This window comes from Ambystoma mexicanum, chromosome 3q (genome assembly GCF_040938575.1).
Source record: "Ambystoma mexicanum isolate Mex_15411 chromosome 3q, UKY_AmexF1_1, whole genome shotgun sequence".
Classification (NCBI taxonomy): Eukaryota; Metazoa; Chordata; class Amphibia; order Caudata; family Ambystomatidae; genus Ambystoma; species Ambystoma mexicanum.
Genome location: NC_090926.1, coordinates 63144549 through 63157346, shown reverse-complemented (window position 1 = coordinate 63157346; position 12798 = coordinate 63144549). Strand labels below are relative to the sequence as shown.

Genomic DNA, 12798 nt, shown 5'->3' with positions numbered 1-12798 from the left:
ACCGGAAAAAAGATATCTGAGGAGTACGGCCCGGCTCCATCAATACTTCAAACTTCTCAACCAATAAACCAACTAGCTACAAAACAAGCACCTTAAGCACGCTAACCAGTTCAAGCAAATCCTGGCCCTAAATCCCCCCGCCCCCACACTCAACCACCCCAAGCGGGACCCCCAGCGGACGCTCAAACTGCATCTTTAACCCTGCAGCACCAAAAAAAGCCACATCACTGGCTAAAGACTTTCAAAGCATTCAGCCGTCGTCTGCGACCGAAGCCTGCGTGACAACGCATCACAATTCGGCCTCTCGGCCGCAAATCCCAAAAAAAACAAATGCGGACGAAGACCCGACCTCGCGCCAACTCCCTACCGCCGCATGTCGGAGGACAGGCTGCGAGGGGTTTTGCCCCAGCGGGGGGAGCAACCGCGGATGAGTCCGCTCACAACAATAACACGAGCGCCGCAGGAAACCGAGAAATCTCACCGGCTCCCAGCACCACCTGTGAAGGATTAGCACACAGGCTCTTGACCAGGTCGCCGGCGGCTCCAGCTCCCGCAGAGAGACCGGCTCGCAGCACTGTTGTAGCTATGGTTCACGTGTCAGAGACCGCGGAGGAAGCAGCAGAAGCTGAGGGCTGGGAGAATTACAGCACGGCTCCTCGCTCTAACGCTCCCACAGTCTGGAAGAGCACCCCTAGTGGTGATCGACGGAACTCAACCAAACAGTGTTTGGGAAGAGTTCGCTCCAGGCAAAAAAGTCACACCTGAAACAGACTCAGCACCCGGCACAGAAACTAACAAGACAAAAAAAGGTCCGACACAGCCTGCACAAAAAACACAGAAAACTAAGCAGGCTAATGGCAGCCAGACAAAAAGAAAAACTAACAAAAACCGCAATCAGCAAAAAACAAAAAAAGGGAAACAGGACCCCTCAAATGAAGCACTACTAAAAATCACCTTCTGCAATTCCCTGAAAGACTTTCTCCAGACAGGAGAAGCGTAAACACGATATTCTCAACGAATTAACTGACAACGAGATACTGGAGGCTCTAATAGACCCAGTGCCGGCACCAAAAGCCTGCAAAACGATCCCCAAGGTCCTAGAGTCAGAGGGAAAAATGTTAGACATCGCCAAGCAAGGAGACCAGCCTAGTCAAAACTCAAACAACATAACACAGGACCCAACAACTCCAATTGGCAAACTCATGGACAAACTCCCACCAAAAGCGGCAATCATAGAGGAACACCCACAGTACTCTATCGACCCTCTGCCTCAAAAGGAAACCAAGTCGCAGCTGGACAAAGATGCACCCTCCCTAGCCAACGGAACCCACTCAGAAGCAGAAACAATCATTGGCTCCCAAAACAAGCTGCCGGAATCCCAAACTACCAAAACAGCAACACACAAAATCAAAGAAAAAAGACAAGCCCCATCAGCTCCAGCAGTCGGAGCGGACTGGGAAATTTTGCTAACGCCCAGACCCATGAGAACAAGCACCCTCCTAACGAGGGACCAAAGAGCAAGTTATCTGCCACACAACCAGACACAAGAAAGATCAAGATCTGAGCAGCCCCAAACATCACCGGCTAGACCTGCCAGAATAAGCCTCCCTCAAACAACAGAAACTCTGTCGAGGAAACCAGACATGATGACCATAATGTCAGCGATAACCATAGCTCTAGCTCCTTTCGGAAAACTTTACGAGACCCTGAATGACACGCTAAAAGACAATACAACCTTAATTGCTCTCATGCATACGAAATTAATTTTTCTAGAAGGCTTCATCACGGCCAATGAACAAGAAATAAAAAATAAAGACCATACTCCGAGAGCTGAAAAGGGAGAACAAAAACATTACTCGACTGCAGAAACCCAAACAGAGCAACCATTATGCTCCCAGATCTTCAGTTTCCGAAGCACACTACTAGAAGAGCCCAAAGTAAAGAAAATTCTGGGAACCAAAGGAAAAGAAACGCGCAAGAAGAATCAGTCACCCAACAAACTCTATACAACAACAGATCCATCTACTCGAATCTCAGAAAAGAACACATTGGCAGAAAACCGCACAATGACCAAAGATTCAATTACTGATCGTGGCAGACCAGAAAAAAACACCTCTTCCCAAACAAACTACTTTCAATAATCAGCAACCAAAATCACCCCCCACTCATCAACTGGGACAACAATCTATTCAAAAATCGCCAAGAACAACGGAAGACTTCTTGGCGGATACAAACTTAATGAACCTGTCCATACATTTAACGTCAGATCAAGATGCTGAAGAGGTCTCAACAATCAGCATCGACTCGACCCCACCAAAGCAACAAGCAAAAAGAAGACGAAACAGCGTAACACCACATCGCTACACCCCCAGAGTGAGTTTAAGATATCCGAAAGGACCGAATTTCACCTCCCAACCAAAGCCAACCCTGCCAGTATCCCAAAAAAGTCCAGCCCTATTCTTGGATGAAAGACGCAACGTCAACAATAAAGACACCCACCACCTTGAAAGAAATAAAACCAGGAGGTCAAAAGGAAAGAACCCCTCGACGCAGACCAACAAGCCGATCCCGATCAGAAAAAAAGGCCCCTTGGAATAAGCCCAGAAAGGAATGGACCTCCCGCGCATTAAAGAAAAAGAATGATGAAAACCACCAGACAATAATCCTCAAAATGGAACAAACAGATCACAACTCTGAAGCAGTAACTCTAAATAGAGGAACGATAATGAACATTTTCAGAAACATCAAGTCCCTTAGACACCGTATACCAGAAGACATCCCTCTAGTAGAACCATACCACAAAGCCCGCAAAGCCCGCAAAGCAAAAGCATACATACACAAAAAAGAACGCAGGAATCACCCTGTCTAAAGAAACTGACACAGATCTACGACAAAAAGGCTAACTTCTGACGGAACACTGGGCCGACAATCAAACACCCAACCAGCAGAGCCGGTCCAGCCCGGACAACTTCCAGTTGCACCGCCTCAGAGCTAACAGAAAAGGTGATAACATCACCGGAAACACCCCGCAAAAAACTTGTCATCCGATGCTGAAAACCAGTCGATAAGGCAAGAAAGAAATACCCCATCAACTGAAACAGAGAATACCCAGAAAGAAACAACCACGCTGGCAACGAAACGACAGCAGAAAAGCTCCCAACACCAAGAATGAACCTTAAAGACAAAGAACAGAAAAAGACAACCAGACTCTCCCTTGGACCGATAAAACAGCTATGGGCCTGGTTTCCCAAAACAACCCCAAACAGGTCAACTAAATAGCAATGACCAACGAGAGCAGAGAAAGATTCACCCTAAGGAAAAGCAACAAACCTGCTCTCAACGACAACTCTGAAAATGGCATCGTGGAACACCCGAGGATTCAAACACCTGATGAAAACAGGAAAAACAAATCTAGGAGACTTCGATATTCTAGCACTACAAGAAACCTGGCTCACAAGCTCGCCAGCTTTAGATGGCTACGAATTGACAACCTCAAAAGCTGTAAGAGGAAAAACGGGCCGCCCATCTGCAGGCCTCCTGACCGCAGTTCGAACAGGCAACGGTCTGGAAATAGATAAAGAGCTATCTTCCTCACAGAACCATCTATCAATTAAGGTGTAGTGGACCCGACAAAACACTATCACGAACAAAAGCTGGGAAACCCTGATCATAATAACAAAAACATACTGGAACCCAGACAAAATCTCAGATGACGATTTTCTTCGTACAATCGAAACAGAAATAGACGAGACACAAATAAACTCCGAAACCACCAAATTAATTATCTGTGGCGACCTGAACGCTAAATGTCCCCACAAAAGTTCTCACCCAACAGCACCCAACAGCGAGACAAGAGGAGACTCAAGAGGCAAAAAATGGCTAAAATTAATGAACTCCAGAAACCTCCACAACACGGCACTGCTGTCAACAACAAAACCCCAAATTCCAACCTGGAAAGAGCATCTCAAGCGGGAACAATTGACTATATATTCGCTTCAGAAGGCATGCTAGAACTCATAACCTCATTTGAGGTTCTACGCACAGAGGAAAGCGATCATAACATCCTCCAAATATTAAAATATTATGGACCACACAACGCCCAGTCAAACACTTAATGTCGGAAGAGGTGGAAGTAACAACCCAAGGCAATCGCCTAAGACTGAACGCTGAAAGGATAAAAGATCTGGCACAAAACTACAAAAAGAAACTTGCCAAAGAGCCTAACAGGTGCAAAACGGAACCAGACTACCAACCCCTGTTAATTCAGTACCAGATAAACCCCACAACGGGCCAGAAAAAAGACAAACCCAAGGACACCACAAGTACGACAAACTTTTGGTACTCGGGCGCCGTGCACTAAGGAAACTCAAACGCCTTGCAGCAAAATCAAAATCGATACTTATGGAAAAAAAACTAAGAAGAAACAGCAAAATACAAAGCTTGGTTAAAATCTTACTGCATCCTACTATACCAACAAGACTCAGAAGAAATGCTCAAAAAGGTAATGGGAAGAAATTCCAGCGACTTCTGGTCACTCATAAAAAAGATAGACAGCAACCAGGCCAACAACCTAGCCAACACAGTGAGTGAAGAAAGATGGACAACCCACTTTACCACCCTATTCCAAAGCCCCAACGGATCACAAATCATAAACACCGCTAATGATAATTCAAATTGGGAAGATATCTCCGACACTGAAGATATAGAAGATGCAATCCGCAAACTAAAGCTAAGTCGTGCGCCCGGACCAGATGGAATAACAAATGTAGACTTGAAAAAACAACCCAAAAGAATGGGCCGAGTTTATAAGTCGTGTTTTCGAAATGGTAACAACCTCAAAATCGATACCAGGCTCATGGACAAAGGCCACGGTGGTACCGATCTTTAAAAAGGGCGACAGAACTGAACCCACTAACTACCACCCAATCGCACTACTAGATACCATCGGGAACATTTTTGGCTCATTGTTGCTAAAAGGCTTGCAAAGGTGGGCTTCAACCTCACCCAGCCGGGATCCCCTCCAATCAGGCTTTACGAAGAACACTGGAACACAAGTAAACATGATACTCAACATCATAAAGAACAAAACTCAAGCACAGCAATGTAAGGTCTTCATAGCCTTTGTGGATTTAACACAGGCCTTTAACAAAATTGACCGAAGCAGGCTATGGGCCAAACTAGAACAATGAAAATGCCCACCCCAATTACTAGAGCCTATAAAAGGCACTTCATCAAGACACATCAATGAGGGTAAAACTAAACCACGCTGGAACTCTATCAAAAGAAATTGCAATCAACAGAGGCGTAAAGCAAGGATGCCCGTTCGCTCCAGCACTTTTTACAGCTTTCATTGGGGATTACAAAGACTCCGGTAAAGATCTCAGAACCTTCGCCCCAAAACTGGGTGACAAACTCCAAGGCTTCTCTATGCAGACAATATTATACTCCTTCATCAAACCACTGTTGGGCTGCAACGCCAACTAAACTACTTAGTAAACTACATCTCAGAAAACAACCTCAAAATAAACAAGGAGAAAACAAAAATTCTGATCCTCGAGAAATCAACTGCTAGAAAGAAAAACATTCCACTAATCAATCGAGAACACCAAAATTGAAGTGGTAAAAGAGTTCAAATATCTTGGAGTACTAATTGACAGCTCAGGCAACGAAGTAAGAATGCAACACAATCTTTGGGAAAAGACCAGAAAACTTACAGCTCAGGGTCGAACAATGGACAGGAAATTTGGCTGCTTCTCTTTGCTCCCAATCAAAGTTCTTCAAGGGCAAAGTGGTCCCAGCCCTGACATATGGAGGGGAAGCCTTCCTGACAATCCCAAAAACCATCTGGGACAAGTTGGAGGGCTACTATTGGCGAGAAGTAATGCAATTCCCAAAATCAACAGCGATAGCGGCAATCAGAAGAGAACTAGGACTAACTTCATTGAAAGCGATAGTGGATGCAAATGAAATTTTGTTATACAGGAAAATAATCATGCCAGACGCTCCAAGTCAGTACAAATTGATCAATCAAGAAATTGAAAGAGGAAACTGAAAATCGTTATCCGCCTGGGTGACAAACAAGGAAAATACTCTGATAGAATTTGGTTTCACCAAAGAAGAACTTTTCCTCACCCCCAACAAAATCAAAAAGAAAATGGATCTACAAGACTGGATACTTACGCAAGAAAAAGCAGCAACAAATAAACTACTCGCCCATTTGCCGCAACACACAAATAAAATAAACGATCACCCACTAATCGTGAGAAGATTTCCTGACAAAACAACAAGACAACTGTTAAGGGCACGACTAAACCTCTTACCAACAAATGAAATTAGACCATTGATAGGTCTGTCCAACGTGAGTACTTGCAGACTGTGCAAAGATCCCACACAAACCGAAACAATACGCCATCTTTTAATATCCTGCACAAAAACAATCGACCCAAGGCAAGCCTTTTTACTCCCGCTACTAGAGCCCTCTGATTTATGAGAAGAAGAAGTCTGGTGGAACCGACTCATAAGTGGAAACAAAACCTCTTGGACGATTGCAGCAGCAAAGATCAAAGACTTATCCTTAGCAAAATGCCTCAAAGAAGATAACCTTCAGGAAAATTGTCAAGGAAACTTAACAGATGACCGACTTCAAACCAACAGACAGCATCTGTAAACCAAATGTTTATACTCGCAGAGTAACTCACTCCCAACACAAAAGAAGAAGATCTTTCCTGTACAGACCTAGCAGCATTTTGTATAATCAAAGAAATTTGATAAACACAAAATAAAAAAAATAAATAAAAAAGAAAAAAAATAGTGTAGTCCTGTACCGATGCAGACTTTCCCAGCCAGGATTGTAGATGCATTCAATGTTCTTTGGGCATTAATGAAGGTATCAGTTGAGCTCAGACAACTCCCTATTGCACCTCCTACTTTGTATGGCTTTTTAGTATCCAAGCATCGATTTGTGTTCTTTGTTAGATTACTTAAACCAAAATGGCTGCACCAAGGTTCGGATTAAGGGAGGGACTGGATTCAAGATCCTCATCTTTTTCACTGTCAAATTAAATAAAGCGAACGACAATAGGCTAAATTATTGAGTAATAACGTTTGTCTGCAGTATTGGCAGGTCAAGCATTTAGTCAATTGGTTCCACAAAAGAGTAAAGTAGATGATGAAGCCCCCAGGTGGATTTGAAAAGATTATTCATATTGTGATAAAGGCTCTGTTGGATCTCACACAAGCCGATCTTACCACTGTGCGGGTATGAGTAAATTAAAAGTCTTACATTCCTTGATTAGCTTTAAGTTTAAGAAAACAGCCTTTTATGGTAATCGCTTTCTTAAAGCCACGTGCTCTTCTTGGTGGTGGATTGTGCCTGACAGTGTGACTGATCATGGAGAACTTGCCCTCGAGTCTGATCCCCCTGCTTGAGTCAGTGAACCACTGCATGGCCAGGTTTATGCATCCTTCATTGCACCCAACTGGTCCTGAGGTGAACAACAAACACTAATTTACATGGACTGCGGATTGGTCTACCTGACATAGGAACACAAGACACAAGTTGAGGACATGCACATATTCTTCAAAGCTTAGAATGGCAATCTCAGCCTCACTCATTGCCTGCACAGGTGCAGGCAACCTTTGGGGCTGTAAGGAATCCAAATTTGCTGATCTGCAGAAAACTATGTTTTACACTCATTTTCTTTGCATCCACCCTCATCTAAATGAAAAGCCCCCTGTTATTTTAAAATGGCTCTTGACAAATACACCGCCCCCTCCCCCCCTTTGAGATCTCATAAAAGGGAGTAGTTTCTTACCTGTAACTCCATTTCTCCAGCGTTGGTATCTTTCATGGATTCACATGCTGTGAATATTCCCCGCCGTCAGGCTGGGAACCTCGGTCAATTTAACCTAGCGTTGTCCTATGGAAAACGTCAACACTTTACTGTCCTATCAACGTCCTTTTTGGGTGCTTTAGTCCCCACTAATAGGTACGTAGGGTATGAATAGCCCCCTCCCGTGGCTTCCCTTCAGATTATAACCTCCAAAGTAGAGGGAACCCGAACCAGGTTTGCCTACAGGGGCGGCCGGTGGGCACATGTGAATCCATGAAAGATACCAACGCTCGAGAAATGGAGTTACAAGTAAGGAACTACTCCCTTCTCCAGCATTGGATCTTTCATGGATTCACATGCTGTGAATAGAACACATAGCAGTACCAATCATGCATGGCAGAGTGTAAAAGGCAAACCAATGAACAACACAATCACATATATGAGACAACAAAGCCATCAAGTGACAAAGCTCAAAATAAACACCCTGAAGCTGCAGGGCTTACCTTATTGGAACAGGCGCTGCAGGACTGCATGTCCCACCTGTACATCATCACCATGCTGCTGCCCCAGACAGTAATGCCGGATAAAGGTATGCAGCACCGCCCAGGAGGCCACCTGGCAAATGTCAACCAGTGGAATCTCCGACCATAACGTTGCCGACGAAGCCGTGCACCTCGTCGAGTGAGCCTTAGGAACCGTCCTCAAAGGCTTCCCAGCTTTAGAGTGGCACAATGAAATAGTAGAAGACACCCAACGGGAGAGGCCTTGTTTAGAGATAGCCTGTCGCTTGCTGGACGGACCATACGCCACAAACCGCTGCCTCGACTTCCTGAAGTCCTGAGTTAGATTCAAATAAAACTTTAACGTCCTCTTAATGTCCAGAGAATGCAGGACTCGTTGTGCAGGTGTGGATGCTGAAGCAAAAAACGAGGGTAAAACAATAGAAGAGTTTGTGGAATGCTGTAGGCAGTTTGGGGATAAAGTGCGGGTTAGTGGCCAGAATAACCTTATCCTTCAGAAATCTTAAGTATGGAAGATCAACGACCAATGCCTGCAACTCCGATATCTGCCTGGCCGGCGTAATAGCCACTAAAAAAAGCCACCTTCCACGACAGAAACTTCAAAGAAGTCATCAACATCGGCTCAAAGGGAGGTTTTATCAGAACCGAAAGTACCACATTAAGGTTCCATACCGGTGCAAACTTCTTCATAGGAGGAAAAGTTTGAAATAACCGCTTCAAAAAAGGCTTTACTAACCGGTCACTCAACAGAGGAGCCGCATGACGCCTCAGAGTAAACCTTGATATCGCTGCCAAATGCACCTTAATGGAGGACAATGCCAGGCCCTCTTCGCCCAAATGCAACAGGTACGGGAGAACCTGCTCCAGGGAAATGTTCACAGGGTCCATCCCAGGCTGGGTCTGACACCACACGCAAAACCTTTTCCATTTCCGTCTGTATGAGATATTTGTAGACTGTGCCCTTACTGCCTCCAAAATTCGTCTAAAGTTCTGGGAAATACCTAAATGGCCGAACTCTGAGTAGTCAGGAGCCAAGCCGTCAGGCTGAAAGAGCCCGGATCATGATGGCACACTCTGCCCTCGTCCTGCGACAGGAGATCCGGAGCCGCCCCCAACCGATCGGCTCTTCCATCGACAAATGAAGGAGAACGGAGAACCACGTCTGCCTGGGCTAAAACGTAGCCACCACAATCACACGACATTGCTATCTCCGAATCCACTGGAGGGTCTGCCGAATGAGCGGAAATGGGTGAAAAGCATACGCGAACCGGCCCGTCTGCGGTAACGAAAACGCATCCCCTCATAGACTCTAGATAAGCCCTTCTGCCGGTGAACTCCCGGCACTTCTTGTTTTCAACGGTTGCAAAAAGATCGAAAGGGGGATGCCCCCATTTCCAGAAGATCATTGAAACCTGTTGCTCCTTCAGCTTTCACTCGTGGAGCTGGCCGGCGTCCCTGCTGAGCGCATCTGCCTGCACATTCAACACGCCCGGCAGATGGTAGGGTCATGATCTCTGCTTCCAAAAGATCAGGACTTGCCCGACTCCCTTGGAAGCAGACCCATAACCCCGGTTCCGAGTGCCAGCCAGTCCCAATTGGGACCTTTTGGACCCTGTCCTGGCGCCAGTGGCACTAGGCTCATAAAGATGCCCAGTCCCAGCGCTGGAAGCGCCAGGCTCATAATGCTTGGGTGGACTTACCTGCAGCAGACCATGCTGCTTACTTACCTGCCAGTTGAACCCCTGATCCTCTTCTGTTTGGGACTACTTTTCCTGTTGGGTGGGGCAGGAGCCACTCCCTAGGTTCAGAACACTGGAACTCTTCTGGAAAGCAGGAACTCTTTTCTTACCTAGGCGTGGCTGTGGAAGGAGATACCTAAGCACTACAGGAGGCTATTTAAACCACACCCGATGGATGAATCTTGCTTTGCGTTATTCTGCATTCTCTGCAGCAGAACGCTCATCGTGTCTTCTGCTTCTGATCCTGGGCCTAAGGGAACAAAGGCTTACCATCCTGGAATCCAGTCTTCAGCAGCACCTGTAAAGAACAAAGAAAGAACAGGTTAGCACTACGGTCTTCAGTGGCAGCGCATCTCTTACCTGGTCCATCGGCTGTCACCAACGCCTCGCGCTGCACTCCGGCATCTGAAAGACAAAGGCTTACCTACTCTTCGCATGCTCCGGAGGTCTTCGCACTGCATTCCGACATCTGAAAGACAAAAGCTTACCAGCTCTTCGCACTCTCCGGAGGCCTTCGGCGCTGCATCCCGCATCTGAAAGACAAAAGAATGTGCGTTTAAAGACATTGGGCAACTTTATTACTCACGTGCCATTACTCCTTCCCACACCGGATCCAGTGGGTATTCCAGCACCCTTCAGCTTCTCTAAAGCTTCGAACTTGTACCTGCAAGATAAAAGGGACAGTTAGTGCGCATCGTGAAGCAGGCTACAAGCGCTTACTTAAGTGCTTCCAGGCGCTTCTATTCCTCACGCGGGTTCGATCCTCAACTCTCATCAGCCCGCCATCCGCCATCGCCGGAACCCTGCAAAACAAGAGATATCATTACAAAAGACTTTTAAGACATTTGAAGTGCCCAGAACTTACCGTCCGTGCAGTTAACGACGGACAGCAGTCCTCTGAGGCCAAGAGGCCTGCACCCTTATCCAGTGAAGAAACTGGTTACGGCACCCTGCCCCGAGGCAGATGGAGAGCTCGGCGTTCACTTACCTAAGGTGAGGGCGTTAACCTTTGGGGTTCTACAGGAGAAGAGAAAGGGAAGAGGAGAGAGGCACCCAATAACCCCAGTTCATTAATCCCATATTTTCTATCTGCAGACATCTTACTCTTCTAGTCAGACATACAGTGCACAGAGGTCCAGCCCAAAGAGCCAACCGTGTGTTACACATCACCTTTGAAGATACGGCATTCACCCAGTCAAGACCGGCGCCTCTGCGGGAATCAGGTGAGCGTTACAGGTAGGCCATAATGCTGATCTCGTGAGCCTGTTCCCAATGTCAAATGTCCTGCGCCCCCTTCGACAGGACTCTTGAATGTTTGCCCCCCCAACCCCTGTTTCCTTAAATAAAGCATTGTGGTGAAATTGTCCGTCAACACCCTCTTCACCGAACCGCGTATGCGCGGTAGAAATGACTTGATTGCCCAGTGTACTGCTCTCAACTCTAGCACATTGATGTGGAACAGATTCCATCCGAGACCACAGTCCTTGCACCTGTGAATCACCGAGATGAGCACCCCCCATCCCGTCTGAGAGGCGTCTATCACAATTGTACATTGGAACTCTCGCTCCAGCAACGGCATGCCCCTTACCAGATTGGCCGTGCATGTCCACCAGCGAAGATCTTCCACCAGACTTCCTTTGACCACCAATTTGTCGGACCAAGATCTGCTACTCTGTGCCCACTGTTCCGCTAGGAACTCTCACATCGGCCTCATGAAGAGACAACAGTTTGGCAGCAATGGAATACACAAAGAAATGGCCCCCAACCGCGATATGTAGCCTCGAACCGACACCCTTGTGCCATCCTTCCATTCTACTTCCCTTTGCAGCAACATCATGACACGCTCGCTGGAGGGTTTCACCAGATTGTGATGAGTGAGAAACTCTGCCCCCAGAAACACCAATTCCTTGGACGGCATCAGAAACAATTTCTCGAAGATGATGGCGAATCCCAGTCGTTGCAACAGCTGCATGGTAGCTCCGATACTGTCTTGCGCCCTCCCTGGTGATGAACCGCTCACCAACCAGTCGTCGAGGTAGGGGTATACATGAGGACCTTCTAGTCGGAGAAACGATGCCACTGGGGCCAGACACTTTGTGAACGTGCTGGGAGACAACTTCAAGCCAAACGGGAAGACCCGAAACTGTTAGTGTTCCTCGCCGACTTCAAACCGCAGAAACTTTTGGTGCCGTCGATGCATAGAAATGTGAAAATATGCATCCTGTAGGTTCAATGACGCCAGAAACTCGTCTGGTTGTACCGACCGGATGACCTCCTGAAGAGTGAGCATCTTGAACTTCAGGCGTTGCAGAGTCTTGTTCAACGCCCGAAGATACAGAATGGGTTGCCACTTGCCGTTGGGCTTCTTCACCACAAAGTAGCGGGAATAAACCCCTTGGCCCCTCTCTGCCACTGGCACCGGTTCTATAGCCCCTTTCTCCAGCATAAGAACCACTTCGTGCTGCAGGATTAGAAGATGTAGCTGCACGACAAACACCAGTGGATTGGGAGCTGGGGGACACTTGAACTCCAACGAATGGCCTAGATGCACCGTGTCCAACACACAGCGGTCCAATGTTATTTTCCCCCACTCGTCCATGTGCATAGCCACCCTGCCCCCCCCCCAGTCGATTGCCCTGAAGGTAGTCATTGTTGCTGCTTACTCTGCCTCCCTTTAGAAGCGGAGGACTGCGAACCCTGCTTCCG

General features: G+C 46.9%; 1 pseudogene; it reads right to left on the bottom strand.

Moving 5' to 3' along the window:
* Positions 1-12798, bottom strand: part of LOC138447933 (TRPM8 channel-associated factor homolog) — a 223073-nt pseudogene that overhangs the window by 1370 nt on the left and 208905 nt on the right.